This window comes from Trachurus japonicus, chromosome 8 (assembly GCF_045865225.1).
Source record: "Trachurus japonicus isolate A0001 chromosome 8, Traja_1.0".
Lineage (NCBI taxonomy): Eukaryota > Metazoa > Chordata > Actinopteri > Carangiformes > Carangidae > Trachurus > Trachurus japonicus.
The window spans coordinates 4,010,118-4,027,182 of record NC_140914.1 but is presented as its reverse complement, the minus strand read 5'-3'; the positions used below and the strand labels follow the sequence as shown (position 1 = coordinate 4,027,182).

The following is a 17,065-nucleotide window of genomic DNA, read 5'->3' as shown; positions in this document are numbered from 1 at the left end:
GTGCACCATGCGGACGTCGACTCGATCGTCGAGTCGTCTAGTCGTCGTGATCCAGCTGTTGCACTTGCGCGCACGCATCGTTACCTTTAAGATGCTGCTCGCGGATAATAAAGCCTCGTTTTTTCAGCCAAACACGACGACGACGAGGACGACGACACCATTTTAGCGAAGAGAGACAACAACAACACAACACGGTGGTGACCGGACTGTGACTGGAGCAGCAGAGTTCCTCCTCCCAGAGGCACCGGCGGGGCTTTTCCTTCCTGGCAGCGGAGCGACAGGAGGAGGAGGAGGAGGAGGAGGAGGACGGGGGGGGCTAAATCTCTAAATGTCGGATTGCATTATTTGTCGGCCTATATCGAGCAAAGGAGGAGGAGGAGGAGAGGAGAAGAGAAGAGGGGAGAGGAGAGGAGAAGGGGTCCAGTCGGAGCAGCAACACACCGAAATACTTTCCCTTTAAAGCCGGAGAGGAGAGGGAGAGGGACAGCAAGAGAGGGGGTGAAGAAGAGGAGATAAAAAAAGAAAAGGAAGAAAGACGGAGAGGGAGGGAGGAGGGCGAGAGGGAGAGAGAAAGAGAGAGAGGAGTGTGAGAGAGGAAAAAAAAAAAAAAAAGAGAAAGATGTCATCCTGTCGATGGAAACACCACCGAGGAGGAGCCATGGACCGCGGCCGGCCGGGAGCGCTCTAGTTCCGGCGGGGAGCAGTACGCGACACCGAGGCTTGGAACCAGACGCTGAGGCCTTTTTTTTTTTTTTTTTTTTTTTCTTCCTCTGTTTGTTTCTTGTTATTGTTTTTTCCGGAGCTATCGACAAAAATAAAACAAACGAGTCCTCCTGAACAACAGCTGCTGATGATGATGATGACCATGATTAACACGTCTCGACTACTCGTCCATCCTCTGTATACAAATAATAATATTAATAATAATAATAATCTCTATTTTTGCATGCAATTCTATTCACCAGTAGACATAAGCAACTTATATTAATATATATATATATAAATAGAGAGAGATAGATGCACCATTATAAAACAAGCATGATACCAACCATTTTGCATCATCTGATAGATATTAATTTATGACTCATAGCAGCAGCAGCAGCAGCCTGATCACTGATCGAAGCTAAATATCGGTGTGTGTGTGTGTGTGTGTCCGTTAATTGACCCGGGCAGGTAGCCGCGTTTCTCCCCCTCTCCTCCTCCTCTTCACCTCCTCTGCACCTCCTCCTCCTCCTCCTGCACCATGGACACCTCCTGGAGCAACTTCCTCTTCCAGGTGAGTCGGTGTTAATTGAAGCTGCTGCTGCTGCTGCTTTCTGAGGGGTTGTGGTGGTGGTGTACTGGTGGTGATGGAGGAAGAGGAGGAGGAGGGGGAGGGGGAGGAGGAGGAGGAAGAAGGGCGGGGGTGAGGATGCTGAGGGTGGAGGGGGTTAGAGATAGACATGAAGGAGGGGGGGAGGAGGAGGAGAAGGAGGAGGTCACAGAGGGGTCAGGGAGAAGCTGAGGCCTGAAGCCCTGGTCCTCCCCCTCTCCCTCCATGGTTTTGGCCTACATTATATATTATATTATCAATAGATAGATAGATAGATAGATAGATAGATAGATAGATAGATAGATATCAGGACTAAAGACTTTTGCCCCTACAATTTGAGACACTGCAAGTAAAATTTTCATCTACTTGTGCATGTGCAACCAGTAAATTGGCTGTTTGTTTGTTTTTTAACACTGGTGAAACATGGGACTGGCAACTTGAATAATCTGGGATTCTAAATTTCTGCTTGCGTCCCTAAAATTTCAAGTAAGGGGGGCCAAGTAAATAAAGTTAGTCTGGAGCCCTGGGTGGATGGATAGATAGATAGATAGATAGATAGATAGATAGATAGATAGATAGATAGATAGATAGATAGATAGATAGATAGATAGATAGGGCTCCAGACTTTTGCCCCTAAAATTTCAGACACTGCAAGTACATTTTTCATATATCTACTATCTACTTGCGCATGTGCAACCAGTAAATTGGCTGTTTTTATTTTAACATTGGTGAAACATGAACAGGAAAATGGGAATATTTGCTTTGATTTAAATTACAGTGTGCACCCCTAAAATTTCTGCTTGCGCCATTAAAAAATTAAGTTAGGGAGGCCTTGTCAATAAAGTTAGTCTGGAGCCATAGCTAGATAGATAGATAGATAGATAGATAGATAGATAGATAGATAGATAGATAGATAGATAGATAGATAGATAGATAGATGTTGTTATTGCATAAAAATACAACACAATGTTGTTTGTATTGTAGCACCAAATCAAAAAGCAGCATAAAAAGGACGTAGTTTAAAAATAATAAACAATGCACAGCTTTATTGAGCTTGTAGTGTTCATCAGGAGAGTTTATGGTTAATGAGAGATAGACAACATACTGACATTCAGACGTTAAATTCAGTTTGATTGTTTTGTTTTGTCTTCAATTTATTTCTTAGTCTTGTTCATGATTGTTCTGACGTGATTTTGATTGATTGATTGAAACCTTTATTTATTCAGATTCAGGTGTCCAAACCATCAACAGTTAAAACGGAGAGGCAGCAGACGGTCATTCAGAAAGATAATAGAAGCAGTTAGTTAATAAAGTGAATGAATAAATAAATAAATTGAAACTTGTTTTGTTTCATCTGGGTCAGACGCCGTCGAGCCAGACTCAGCCGGAGACGCCGCTGCAGTCGGAGCTGCTGCCAGAGCTCACGGGTCCGGCCCAGAGTCCACCGCCGTCCACCGTCGACACCGCCGCCCTGAGCGAGGAGCCCATACCAGGTGAGAGGAGATTTAAAAGTTTTGCTTTCATGTTATTTTAAGAGGAAATATTTAGTAAAATTATATAATAACAAAAGTTTCCCTAATCTGTCATCAATCAGTTTGGTTGATCGTTGTACAATGACACCAAGTGCAGGTTTTTCCAGAATAAGAGCCTTTCCTTGGATTTAACATTTAAAATTAAATATGAAGCAAAAATGTTGATTTCTCAGGGTTAAAGTGATTAAAGGTTAGGATAGATAGATGGACGCTATGAAGGCTGATGGGATTTCTTGGTTTCCCTCATCAAACTCATCAAATACACAATCCAACAACTCCACAACGCTCTGGTGGACAAGTTGTGAGCTGCACATTCACCACGCTATGAGATAATAACACAACGTTACCACACAGAGTTGTTTTAGAGGTAAATACAGAGACTATTGATGAAAAACTGTTCCTGAAGGCAACACGCATCAGCGGTTTTGCATGAATTTCCCTCTAAAACAACTCTGTGTGGTAACGTTGTGTTATTATCTCATAGCGTGGTGAATGTGCAGGTCACAACTTGTCCACCAGAGCGTTGTGGAGTTGTTGGATTGTGTATTTGATGAGTTTGATGAGTTAGAAACCAAGAAATCCCATAATGAGCCTCCGTAGCGTAGCTCTGAGCAGCTCACGGCTCTGCTCCACCGTTCTAAAAACAGCTTGCACCGACAATTAAAGGTAACGAACCTACTGCTATGACTATAGGGATTATGGCAATGGGCCAATTTGCCAAAAATGTTGAACTATCCCTTTAAAAATGATGAAATTGTTTTTTGCCCCCCCACAGTGAAGCCCCTCCCCAAGCCGAGCCGCCCCGCCCACATCTGCGCCACCTGCAACAAGGAGTTCAAGAACAGCTACAACCTGCGGCGCCACCAGTCGGTGCACACGGGCATCAAGATGAAGGACCGCGCCGCCCGCGACAAGGACGACGTGGCGGCGGCGGCGGCGAAGAAGCAGACGGTGCCGCTGTCGCTGCTGCACCTGTCCCTCCCCCTTCCTCCCCCTCCGGCCCCCCAGCAGCAGCAGCAAACAGCCCCTCCCACCACCGCCGCCGTGGTCATCGCCGCCGCCGCCGCCGTGCCGCAGCAGCAGCACGGCAACCAGGAGGGCCAGCCCGTCTCTGTGTCCATTGCCCCGGCAACCGTAACCATGGCTGCGCCGCCGCAACCCATCCAAGCAGCTGTTGTTGTAGTTGGGTCGATGGAGCAGGTGAGAAGAGGGAACAGCTGATCACTGATTCGTTTATCCACCTTTTTCCGAACGTCAAAAACGTAGCCTGTTTTGCCGGTTTTGCCCTTCCGGTGGAATTTTATGTTTATGTTTCCATGGTTTCGTTATTCGCGGTAAATGCATTGATTTTCTTTTTTTTTCTTTCAATAAAAATCTGTAAAACGCATCATCACACAAATTCACATCCGTGTTAAAAGCCAGCGTTTATAGATCCATGCGTTTACTGCAACTATGACAACGACTGAAAACCATGGAAACGTAAATGTAAAATTCCACCGGAAATGCGAAACCGGCTTTTGACCATAGACGACGTTCGGGAACTTGTGGATTGATTCATTGATTCATTGATTCATTGAACAGTTTTTGTTCTTTAGAAATCTCAACCGTCTCAGTTCTTCTTCCCCACCTTCGTCCTCTTATCTTCTTCTGTTTCCTCTACCTTTTTCTCCTTCCTCCTCTTCTTCTCCTCCTCCTCCTCCCTTCATCCTCTTATCTTCCTCTTCTTTTCCTTCTCACTCTCCCATTCCTTCATCTTCTTATCTCTCTCTTATTACCTCCTCCTCCTTCTCTTTCCTATTTTTCTCCTCCTCTCTCTACTCCTTCCTTCATTTTCTTATCTTCTTCTTTTCCTTTTTCCTCCTCCCCCCTCTCTTCTTTCCTTCATCTTCTCCATTTTTCTTCCTCTTCTTCTCCTCCTCCTTCTTCTTCCCCTTCCTTTACCTTATCTTCTTCTCCTATTTCCTCTACTTTTCCTCCTCACCCTCTTTCTCCTTCTTCCTCTTCTTCTCCTCCTTCTCATTCTTTCTTCTCTTCCTCTCAGTGTGTATGACATCATACTACCTGTAATGACATCACTTCCTGCTGTTTTTAATCTTCCTGTTTAACTCCACAGAGTTTTATTTTTTATATTATTAATTTGTATTTGTGACAGTCGCCGTCTCCCTGGAAACTAGATTTGATTTTAACTTTAATTAGGTTACATCACTGATGATGTGTCTAAGTTGCACCGAATGTGTATTAGAACTAGTTGATCTGGCCAAGCCAGTGACCTCCGGGAATAGGCCGGATGACAACCATGAAAAGTATGGTGACTGCTGGAGAGACAGCCGACAACTGGAAAGACAGTAACCGGGGCAGCGAGGGCCAGCAACCCGAACTGCAGCTCCCGCAAGGGCGCACCCACAAACAAGCTACGGAAAACCCTACTGGACTATCCCCCCAGGGATGCCCGACCCATGCTAACGGAAAAACGACGATGAGTGCAGTCTGTTCATGTGGCAAAGTCTGCAAGAACCGGCATGGCCTGAAGATCCACCAGGCCAAAATGAAATGTTTGACGGGAAAGCAGGTGGTGCAACACACAGGTCTAGTACCTGGTGAGACGCAGGAGGAGCAAGGCCGGGAGTCAACCCACAGTGCCCAGGCCCTCCATGCTCCACAAGCCCCATCCTATGTCAAGCATTCAGAACATCGCCGGGTCATGTGGCCTGCTGCCAACGAGAGGGAGTGGCTCCAGTTTGATGAAGATTTGGATCAAGTTCTTGAAGCTACAGCAAGGGGAGATGCAGACCAGAAGTTGCGGGCAATGTCCGCTATGATCGTCAGCATTGGAGCTGAAAGGTTTGGCACAAAGGAACAACAGCAAACCAGAGGTCTAGGGGAGCCAAACAGACGGGAGGTGAAGATCAGCCAGCTTCGGAAGGAGCTTAGACTGCTTGGGCGGCAGTTTTAGCAGGCAAGGGAAGAGGAGAAGGCCGGGCTGGCAGAGCTCCGCAACATCCTGAGGAAAAAACTCGCCACCCTCCGTCGAGCCGAGTGGCATAGGAGGAGGGGTAGGGAAAGAGCCAGGAAGGGTGTGGCCTTCATCTCGAATCCCTTTGGCTTCACCAAGAAGATCCTCGGGCAGAAAAGAAGTGGCCACCTTGCCTGTACTGAAGACGAGGTTAACAAGTACCTCAGTGCCACCTTCAGTGACAGTGCAAGAGAGGAAGAGCTTGGGCCATGCAGGACCTTGATAACTCCGCCAGAACCCACCTCGGCATTTAACACCAAGGAGCCAACTTTGAAAGAAGTTGAGGAGGTTGTCAAAGCGGCGAGAACCAGCTCAGCACCAGGACCCAGCGGAGTGCCATATGTTGTCTACAAGAGATGCCCCAAACTCTTGAAGCGACTATGGACAATCCTCAAAGTCATCTGGAGGAGGGGGAAGGTGGCACAGCAGTGGAGACACGCAGAAGGAGTCTGGATTCCGAAGGAGGAGAACTCGAGTACCATGGAGCAGTTCAGGGTCATCTCACTCCTCAGTGTTGAGGGCAAGATATTCTTTAGTATAGTTGCCCGGCACATGACGGAGTTCCTTCTGAGAAACAACTACATTGACACCTCTGTGCAGAAGGGGGGAGTCCCAAAGGTTCCAGGATGCATCGAGCATACGGGAGTCGTCACCCAGCTGATCCGGGAGGCACGTGCAGACAAAGGAGACCTGGCAGTCCTTTGGCTAGATCTAGCCAATGCCTACGGATCCATTCCACACAAGCTGGTGGAAACCTCGCTTGACCGACACCACGTTCCAGGAAAGATCTAGGACCTTATTCTGAACTATTACAGCTGTTTCAGTTTGAGAGTCACTGCCGGAACATCAACATCCACATTTCATCGGCTAGAGAAGGGCATTATCACTGGATGCACCATCTCCGTGATATTGTTTGCCATGGCCATGAATGTTGGTGAAGTCAGCAGAGGTGGAGTGCAGAGGCCCACTCACCAACTCAGGTGTGCGGCAGCCCCCCATCAGAGCATTTATGGATGACCTGACGGTGACTACAACATCAGTCCCGGGCTGTAGATGGATCCTCCAAGGCCTTGAGTGACTCATCAACTGGACTTCAAGCCAGCCAAGTCCAGGTCCCTGGTGGTGAAGAAGGGGAAGGTTTCAGATCAGTTTCGCTTCTCACTAGGAGGCATCCAGATTCCATCTGTGGGTGAAAAGCCAGTGAAGAGCCTGGGCAAGATCTACGACGGCACCTTGAAGGACACCGGAGCGCTCCAAGCAACATCTGAGGAGTTGGGGTCCTGGCTGACAGCAGTGGATAAGTCAGGCCTACCAGGCAAGTTTAAAGCTTGGATTTACCAACACGGCATCCTGCCACGTCTCCTCTGGCCGCTACTGGTCTACGATGTGCCAATGACCACCACCGAGTGCTTCGAGAGGAAGGTCAGCTGTTTCCTGTGGAGGTGGCTGGGCCTACCGCGAAGCCTCAGCAGCATCGCCTTGTACGGGAGGAACAACAAGCTAAAACTGCCATTTAGTAGTCTGACGGAGGAGTTTATGGTTACTCGAGCAAGAGAGGTGCTGCTGTACAGGGACTCCAGTGACATCAAAGTCTCCTCGGCTGGCACAGAAGTAAGAACCGGCAGGAAATGGAAGGCTCACGAGGCAGTCGACCAAGCTGAGTCCCGGTTGCGACACAGCGAGCTGGTGGGAACAGTGGCATCCGGACGGGCAGGCCTCGGGAGCAACCCAAGACCTCGCTATAACAAGGCCCAGGGAAAGGAAAGACGCCAGCTGATGCAGGAGGCAGTCTGAGCAGGGGTGGAGGAAGCCCGCTGCAGTAGGACAGTGAGGATGCGGCAGCAGGGGGCGTGGACCCCATGGGACGTGGTAGCTGAACGGAAGATATCATGGACAGAGCTATGGAGAGCTGAGCCACACCAGATTAAGTTCCTTGTTCGGTCGGTGTGCGATGTCCTCCCGAGCCCATCCAACCTCTTCCGCTGGGGCTTGGCCGAGACTCCACTGTGTCCTCTCTGCCAGAAAGGTGGACCGCTGGAGCACATCCTGAGCTGTTGCCCCAGGGCGCTGGGAGATGGGCGCTACCGTTGGCGACATGACCAGCAAACACCAACAACCAGCAAAGCAGTCCATCACCTTTGTTAGGGCTGGGGAGAAGCCACAGCAAGCAGTGCCGGAGTCAAACAGGGGGGCTGCTGGCAAGATCTCGGGACTGGCAGCTGGAAGTCGACCTAGGGAAACAGCTGAAATTCCCGGAGAACATCGCAGTGACCACACTCAGGCCAGACATGGTCCTGGTGTCAGTAACAACAAGGCAAGTGGTCCTGCTGGAATTGACTGTTCCCTGGGAAGACCGGATGGAGGAGGCCTTTGAGAGGAAGAGGGCCAAGTACGAGGAGCTGGCAGGAGAATGTCGAAGCAGGGGATGGAGGACCCGGTGCAACCCCATCGAGGTCGGATGCAGAGGATTCGCCGACCAGTCTCTCATCAGGGCACTCAAGATGTTGGGAGTGAAGGGACTGCAAATAAGGAAAGCCATCAAGAACATCACGGACGCGGCAGAAAAGGCGTTGAGATGGCTGTGGATCAAGCGGGGAGATTCGTGGGCTACACATGCTACTTAGACACAAGCTGGGGCCTGATCAACCCCGGCTGGGTCGCCTGGGCGAGGGTGTATGATGTTGCGAGACCCGAAACATCACTGATGATGTGTCTAAGTTGCACCGAATGTGTATATTAGAACTAATTCATATTTTTAATTATTTTCTGTTTCACAGACGAGTGACGACGCCTCTCACTCTCTCGTCTTCATCGCTCCTCTTGTTTGTTTGTTTATTTTTTCCCTCCACAGAATCCGAACCCGGCCCCCACGGCGCCGCCGCCGGCCGCCAACCAGGTGAGGAAGAACCACGCGTGCGAGGCGTGCGGCAAGGCCTTCAGAGACGTCTACCACCTCAACCGCCACCGGCTGTCGCACTCGGACGAGAAGCCGTACTCGTGTCCCATCTGCCAGCAGCGCTTCAAGAGGAAAGACCGGATGAGCTACCACGTGCGCTCGCACCAGGGCGGCGTGGAGAAGCCGTACGTGTGTCCGCACTGCGCCAAGGCCTTCTCCAGGTACACACACACACACACACACACACACACACACACACACACACACACACACACTTTAAAGGGATAGTGCAACATTTAGTCTGATCCTCCTCTCTCCATAATCCCTATAGTCATAGCAGTAGGTTCGTTACCTTTAATTGTCGGTGCAAGCTGTTTTTAGAGCGGGGGAGCAGAGCCGCGAGCTGCTCAGAGCTATGCTACAGAGGCTCATTATGGGATTTCTTGGTTTCAAACTCATCAAACTCATCAAATACACAATCCAACAACTCCACAACGCTCTGGTGGACAAGTTGTGACCTGCACATTCACCACGCTATGAGATAATAACACAACGTTACGATACATGAAGAAAATAACGTTCTCCCTCATCAGAGACTTATTATTGTCTGTTAATCGTGTGTATTTGCTCTTAAGGTGACTCTAAAATTCAAGTCTGGTCTCCGTCTATAAAATGTGAATATAGATTTCATCCCTGGCTGACAGGACATTGTAATAAAATGAAAAAAAGATGTTTAATCATAGTTAAACAAACACATCTCTGGGGTCATTCGATGATTGACTCACTTTGATGTTTAATTAGCACTTAATATCAATATATCTCAATATTATATGTTAATATATGGCAATATAGACCTTATATTAACCGATTGATTGATTTCCTTCCGCCCAGCAGCCGTGTCTGGAATGTAGTTCCGGCTGTATTTTCCTCTAAAACAACTCTGTCTGGTAACGTTGTGTTATTATCTCATAGTGTGGTGAATGTGCAGGTCACAACTTGTCCACCAGAGCGTTGTGGAGTTGTTGGATTGTGTATTTGATGAGTTTGATGAGGGAAACCAAGAAATCCCATAATGAGCCTCTGTAGCATAGCTCTGAGCAGCTCGCGGCTCTGCTCCACCGTTCTAAAAATAGCTTGCATTGACAATTAAAGGTAACGAACCTACTGCTACGACTATAGGGATTATGGTGAGAGGAGGATCTGATCTGACTAATAAATGTTGAACTGTCCCTTTAACTTCCACTTTCACTTTCAAAGCCCATAATTTCCCACAGTCTGTGAACGCAGCGTCTCTTGTGTTGCAGACCGGACCACCTCAACAGCCACGTCCGACAGGTGCACTCCACAGAGAGACCGTTCAAGTGCACGGTAACGTCTCCATGTGTCTGTTCAACCGATATGGGTTTGTGAATCATATCGACAAATCATAATGATGATGATGATGATGATGATGATGATGATGATGATGATGAAGGACATGTAATCCGTAACTTCCTGACTGTGTGACGTTCAGATGAAGCTGCAGGGAAACAAACGGAAAGCAGAAAGGAAAAGCGTCTTTATTTACACAGCTCAGAGGCGACTCAGCGTGCTTTATATAAAAACAACAAGTTATCAATAGACCGAATCTCCTTGTTGTTTACATTCTACTTCCGGGTAGAAAACCAGCACGTAATTTGAATGAGATCAATAGTAACAAACGAGAGTTTAGCTATATATCATATTTTTCAGGCCCTATCACCGTTTAGACAAATCTGAAATGATTGAAGAAACATTACTATTTCTGTGTGTGTGTTTTGTGTTGCTATGTGTTGTATTTATTCAGTTTGGGGGAATCACGGTGTCTAGAAAGCATCAGTGGCTGCAGCTGACAGCTAACGGCAGCTAAGCTAACGGTAGCTAAGCTAACGACAGTAGCTAAGCTAACAGCTAACAGCAGGACGTCAGCTGTTAAAACCCTCCCGTTGTGGGACACGACATGAAACTACTCCAGTTAGCTCAGTCATGTTGGAACTCAGATATCCGCTGGAGAAAATATTTTTTCATGGAGCGTTTATTGAGCCACTGAGTTATTAAAGTTAAACAGGTAGCTAACCGTTAGCCCGGCTAATCTATGATAACCATGACTAATTACAAAAATTTGCACAGAAATAGTAATGTTTGTCCAATCATTGGTTTTATAGACTTTACAAACATCAGATTAGTCTAAACGGTGATATAGTGACATGAAAAATTAGATATATATAGTGAAACTCTCGTCCGTCACTATTGTTCTCATGCTGGTTTTCTACCCGGAAGTAGTTGTAAACAACAAGGAGATTCGTTCTGTAACAGGTGTCTTATTATTTAGTGACGGGACTTCTTGAGTCAGTAACACTAACAGCGTTATAACTGGGGAAACAGTAACTTTATTAATTACTTGTTACTGAAAAAAGTAACACCATTCATTTATAACGCTGTTATTTCCATCACTGTTGATACAAAGTGAATTTATTTATTTATTTTTGCAACAGAAAATGATTTCCTAAAAGATAAATAATTAGACAAAGTTCTCGGTGTTCGTCTCTGACCGACACAGTCAGAAGAGGTAAACATTTGTATTTGTTATTTCCTCAGTGTCTGTGTCAAATATTAAGAAACGGTACTTTTTTCACAATTTTTTGTTTTTCTTCTCTTCTACAGACGTGTACGTCGGCGTTCGCCACACGTGATCGTCTCCGCGCTCACCTGATCCGCCACGAGGAGAAGGTGCCGTGTCACATCTGTGGGAAGCTGCTGTCGGCCGCTTACATCACCGACCACATGAGGGTCCACAACCAATCACAGCACCACGCCTGTCACCTCTGCAACCGCAGTGAGTTTTAGTAACAACAGGTCGGTGTCAGCCAATCAGAAGAGAGGAGGAGGCTCTGAGCCTCTCTTCTGATTGGCTGACTGTTTTCTAAAGTGATCCAATAAAAACAGAGCAGATTTCAGAATAAAACACTCAGAGAAACCAAATCCTGCAAAGTTGTTGGATGGATGGTGGGTCCAGGTGGTGAGGGGGCGGGGCTTAGTTGTGACATCACAAAGTGACAGGAAGTCCTGACGGCTGGTTTTAAGGCTCAGTTTCTGAATACAGGCTGTGTGCATTTCTCTGTGGACTGAGGCTTTGATACTTTCACAGTATTAATATAGAACCTAGAGCTGCTTTATAATCACACTACACATGGACATCTACATTTATACTGTATGGAGCTTTAACACAAACATCTACCTTTATACTGTATGGAGCTTTAACACAAACATCTACCTTTATACTGTATGGAGCTTTAACACAAACATCTACCTTTATACTGTATGGAGCTTTAACACAAACATCTACCTTTATACTGTATGGAGCTTTAACACAAACATCTACCTTTATTTTGACAAAGCAAGGAATTGAAAAGTTGTACAAGTATGTCTCAGTTCAAGAAATGTTTTAAAAAGAAAAGATAAGCGTCTACAAAAAGAAGAAGGAGAAAGAGAAAAAGAAGGGAAAAAAAGTAAGCCAATGTAATTATAACAACAGAGAGGGGCAGGTACTATAAGTTTTCTTCATCCTGCTCCTTTTCATTCATGGTGACTACTGTATGTGTACATGATGTAAATATGTGCAACCATGTGTAGAATGTAAACCATGAATGGAATAAATCAAAATGAATGAAGGAGCTTTAACACAAACGTCTACTTTTATTTTGAAGGAGCTTTAATACAAACATCTACCTTTATACTGTATGGAGCTTTAATACAAACATCTACCTTTATACTGTATGGAGCTTTAACACAAACATCTACCTTTATACTGTATGGAGCTTTAACACAAACGTCTACCTTTATTTTGAAGGAGCCTAAAGGGATAGTTCACCCAAAATTGAAATTTCATTATTACAACATTACATTATCTCCTCCCCCTCATGTGGACTATTAAGGGCTGTGAGAAGTTTCAGAGTCCTCCGTGGCTTCTCTGAGTTACAGGGGGTCTCGGCGTAGCAGTGCATGTCCATATAACGGTTGCAAATGGATACCAACTGTCTTTGTAACAAAAAGACACACCAAAAAACATCCAAATACCTCCATGCTGCTTGTATGTAATGTCCCTCTTGTATTGAAGCCCCGAAATGCGAAATTGTCCCGAAAAAAATTAAATAAGTCTATATTTCAAGCTTGTTTTGTAACAGAAGCTTCTCGAAGAAGCATCCGCTACAAAAAAGGCTTGAAATATAGACTTATTTAATTTTTTGGGTGAACTATCCCTTTAAACACAAACATCTATATATTGTGTGTGTGTTGCAGGCTTCACCACGCTCACCTACCTGCGTGTCCACGCTCAGAAGCACCACGGTCAGGAGTGGAAGGAGAGCGGCGGGGCGCGGGGGGGCTTCGGGGGCACGGGGGCCGGCGGCGTGCTGCTCTGCCAGCTGTGCGGCGTGCAGTGCAAGACGGCCACGCAGCTGCAGGGTCACATGGGCACGCACGCCGTCGCCGTGGCCAACCAGGGCGACGCCCCCGGCCCCGACCCCCCCGGCAGCACGGCCCCCCCCCCAGCTGGGAACCACCAGCGTGGCCGTCACCGTGTCCAGCTCCAGCGCCGTGGGACTGCTGGTCACCGACTGCTCCGGCATCGCCCCCCAGCCGCACAGCTAGCACCGCTGGGACGGGCAGGGGGAGGGGGAGGAAAGGGGGGGGTTAATAGGGGGCAAAGGTGAACGGGGACTTGTGGAGGAGAGGACGGGCAGGACGGCAGCCGAACCAGGTGAGAGGAACACCTGTTACATTTATTTATTTGATTTTTTTTTTTTTTGATCAAGGTCTTTTTTATTTTTCAAATATAACAAATACAAGAAATACAATTCACACATGGAACAAACAAGATTAGTTCCTGTCCAAACAAACAAACTTCCCGTGCCCCCCACCCACTTGTACTGGAACCCAAGAAAATTTCAATACATCCAGATTGACACATACACAGACTAGGTGAATAAAAAAGAAGACTATAACGAAGTGAAAATGAAGAAGAAAAAAACAAAACAAAAACAAAAACAAAACAAAACAAAAAAAAACATACATTTGGGTTACATAGATATGTTAATAGCTGCCGTGCCTTCCACAAAGGAGATAAATGGCTGCCATATGACATAGAATTTTCTAGTGGTCCCTCTTACAGTATATCTAATTTTTTCTAAATGAACATAACTCATAACTTCCCTTATCCATTGGCCATACGTTGGGGGGGAAGCATCTTTCCATTTAAACAGGATAAGTCTCCTGGCCAACAAAGAGCAGAAGGCCATCATACTTAGGTGGTTCCCAGAAAAAGCAGCACCCTATTTATTTGATTTTATTTTAAAGGCCCCATGGCCCCATATGAAAAATGTGATTGTGGTTATTTTTTGGTGCTTGGGGAGGTCTCTGGGCCACGTATATATACTGCCCCATGCATCAAACTGGTCATAAACGGAGAAACACACACCGCCCATTTGTAAGTAAGTAAAGCCCTATTCGCACGGGATTAGTTTTACCTGGGGACCTCAGGTAATTTGTAATAATTGCGGAGGACGTCTGTGATCTTAATCCCGTGTGAATGCGCCATGTCAGTAATTTGCAAAGTAAAAATTCCTCCGCAAATTACCTACTATATTTCACCAAAGACCGACGTCCCGTGGTAAAACTAGTCCCGTGCGAATCTGCATCTCAGTAATTGAGGGGCATTTTTTGTTCTTCCCCGGTTGAAACTGTAATGTACGGGTTGAAACATGGAGGCTGTGGTGGAAATTATGAGCGTGCAAACACGGGCTCGTATCGGTGCCGGAGAGACATTTAAATAAACAGCTCAGATCCATAAAAAGAGCGAAATTTCAGAGGATATTGAGATGGATGACGTGCAACAGGCTTAATACGAATGCCATGACGGCCCGTTATTGCGACAACAACTGCACTGTTGCGAACTCACGTTGCTGCTTTGACATTTTATTTACATTTGCTTCGCACATGGATGTGACAGCAGCGGATGTTACGACGTGCAGCTTTGACGTCATATCGGAGCCTTAATGTCAGTAGATTCGAGTAAAATGCAGACTTCTCTTATCCCGTGCGAATGCACCGCAAGAAACACAGACGTGGGGGGGGGATTTACAAATTACCAGACGTCCCCAGGTAATACTAATCCCGTGCGAATAGGGCATAAGTAAGTAAGTAAGTAAATTTTATTTGTATAGCACTTTTCGTAGAAGGGGTTCACAAAGTGCTTCACAACAGAGTCAGGAAATCGCATTTGTACAGTACAGGGAGTAAAACAAGAATACACAATTAAAATACAGAGGAGCTGGGCGGTGTTTAGCTCAGTTGGTAGAGCACCCGCCCCATGTGTTGAGGCTATAGTCCTCACTGCAGGCGGCCCCGGTTCGAGTCCCGCGTCGGACGGCCCTATCCTGCGTGTCATTCGCCCCATCTCTGCCTCCCATTTCCTGTCACACTCTGAACTGTCCTATCGAATAAAGGCATGAAAAGCCACAAAATATACTAAAAAAAAAAAAGATACAGAGGAGCATAGAAACATATAAACATCACAGTATAAAACAAAATTAAGACAAAACCCCAGAAAACCCACCCCTACATAAAAGCTTGTAGGAACTGTCTCTTTAAGACGAGCAGATAGCACTTCCTCCTTCCTGTGATGTCACACACAAGGTAACTCCGCCCACCGGAGAATGCAGCTTAGGTTTCAGTTACTTGCCTGTGATTGGCCCAACCACATGCCACTCAAAAACAGTCAGCCAATCAGAGGAGAGGTTCTCATTCTCTCTTCTGATTGGCCAAATGACCTGTGCCTGCAGCGTCTGTTGTCTGTCTGACGTCTGCCCGATTTCACCTGAATGCAACATCAAGAATACGTTCAGATATGCAACCGCACCGCTAGATGGGGGGAATTCCTACATATTATACCTTTAACAGGGATGATACAACAGGCTTTAGAATAGAATAAAATATACTGAATCAGACATTTCCAAATCGCAAAACACAAATGAGACAAACATGAACGAAGAGATGAAAAAGAATGGTAACAATCAAAGTAAAATAATAAAAGATAATGAATTAAATAGATTGAATTATGATTATGGTTTTATTTGTCATTCTTTTGCATCACAAAAAAACAAAATTGTGTTTCGCACATCCACCGTTTGGAGATCAGTGCAGTTAATTTCAACAATAAATAAGTAAAACATGGATAAATAGATAAATAAAAAAACAGATAAAAATAGTCAGAGATAAAAGAGAATAAAAATGATCATTACATTCTTTATTTAGATAATATAAATATACTGTATATATAATTATATAGTAGGGCTGTGGCCGATATCCGGGTACTCGAGTACTCGCTCGGCTTGGGCGGTATCCGAATGCCATTTCACTACTCATTAGCGCGATTTAGCGCATTTGTTTATTACTATCACAACGCGACATGTGCCCGTGTTTGTGTAAGTGCGTGTGTGTGCGAGAGAGAGAGTAAAGTAAAGTAAAAAAACGTAAAGTAAATTATAAGTAAATTATATTCATGATTTCGTAACATAAGATATGTTTAGACAAGGATCTTAGCTAGTCATATATAAGGAGAGGGGGTGGGAGTTTATAAGTTTTACTTCTTCTCACTCCTTTTCGAATATTTATTCTATATCTCATGTTTAAATGTTTTGTCTTATTCTCTTTTTTTATTATTTTATTTTCATATTCGAAATAAACACTTCAATCAAAAATCTATCAAAGAGCACCTCCTGAACGGCTCGTTATGTAAAGAGGACGAGGATGTTTATATCTGAGTCGCTGCACCACCGGCCCCATCTAGTGGCCGAACAAAGTATTGGAATTTGCGATAGTGCTACTTTAATGGGAAACGCTGGACACGCTGGTTGATAAGTTTCGTTCGTTGCTTCATATTTGTATTAACTTGGAGTCAGGTGACGACAGCAGAGCGACATCTGGCTTCCAGATGTTGAATCTTGTCGTTGTGTTTGTGTGATCTGCAGCTTTTATTTTGAAATGTAACCACATCCCTCTCTTGTGTTCTCCACCTCCAGATCATTCCTTCATAGGAGGCCACAGGTGGAAACGTCAACGTCGTCTCTGCTCCTCCATGTTGCTCGTGGGGTTTTTTCCAGAAGAGGACAAGTTCGATGTCGCCATCGAACACAAACACACACACAAACAGACACACACACACGTGTATTAACTGTACGAGTCCAGAAGCGGACGAGTCGACGCCCGGGAGTCAGGAGGGAAAATCAGTGTGTGTT

General features: G+C 45.8%; 1 pseudogene across 1 annotated transcript; it reads left to right on the top strand.

Moving 5' to 3' along the window:
• Nucleotides 1–300: 300 nt before the first annotated feature.
• On the top strand, nt 301–13,457 carry LOC146982369 (myc-associated zinc finger protein-like; annotated as a pseudogene). Its single transcript, XR_015036245.1, has 7 exons — nt 301–1,276; nt 2,676–2,805; nt 3,620–4,044; nt 8,709–8,974; nt 10,058–10,121; nt 11,436–11,607; nt 13,071–13,457. The product of XR_015036245.1 is annotated as a myc-associated zinc finger protein-like (transcript).
• Nucleotides 13,458–17,065: the final 3,608 nt, after the last annotated feature.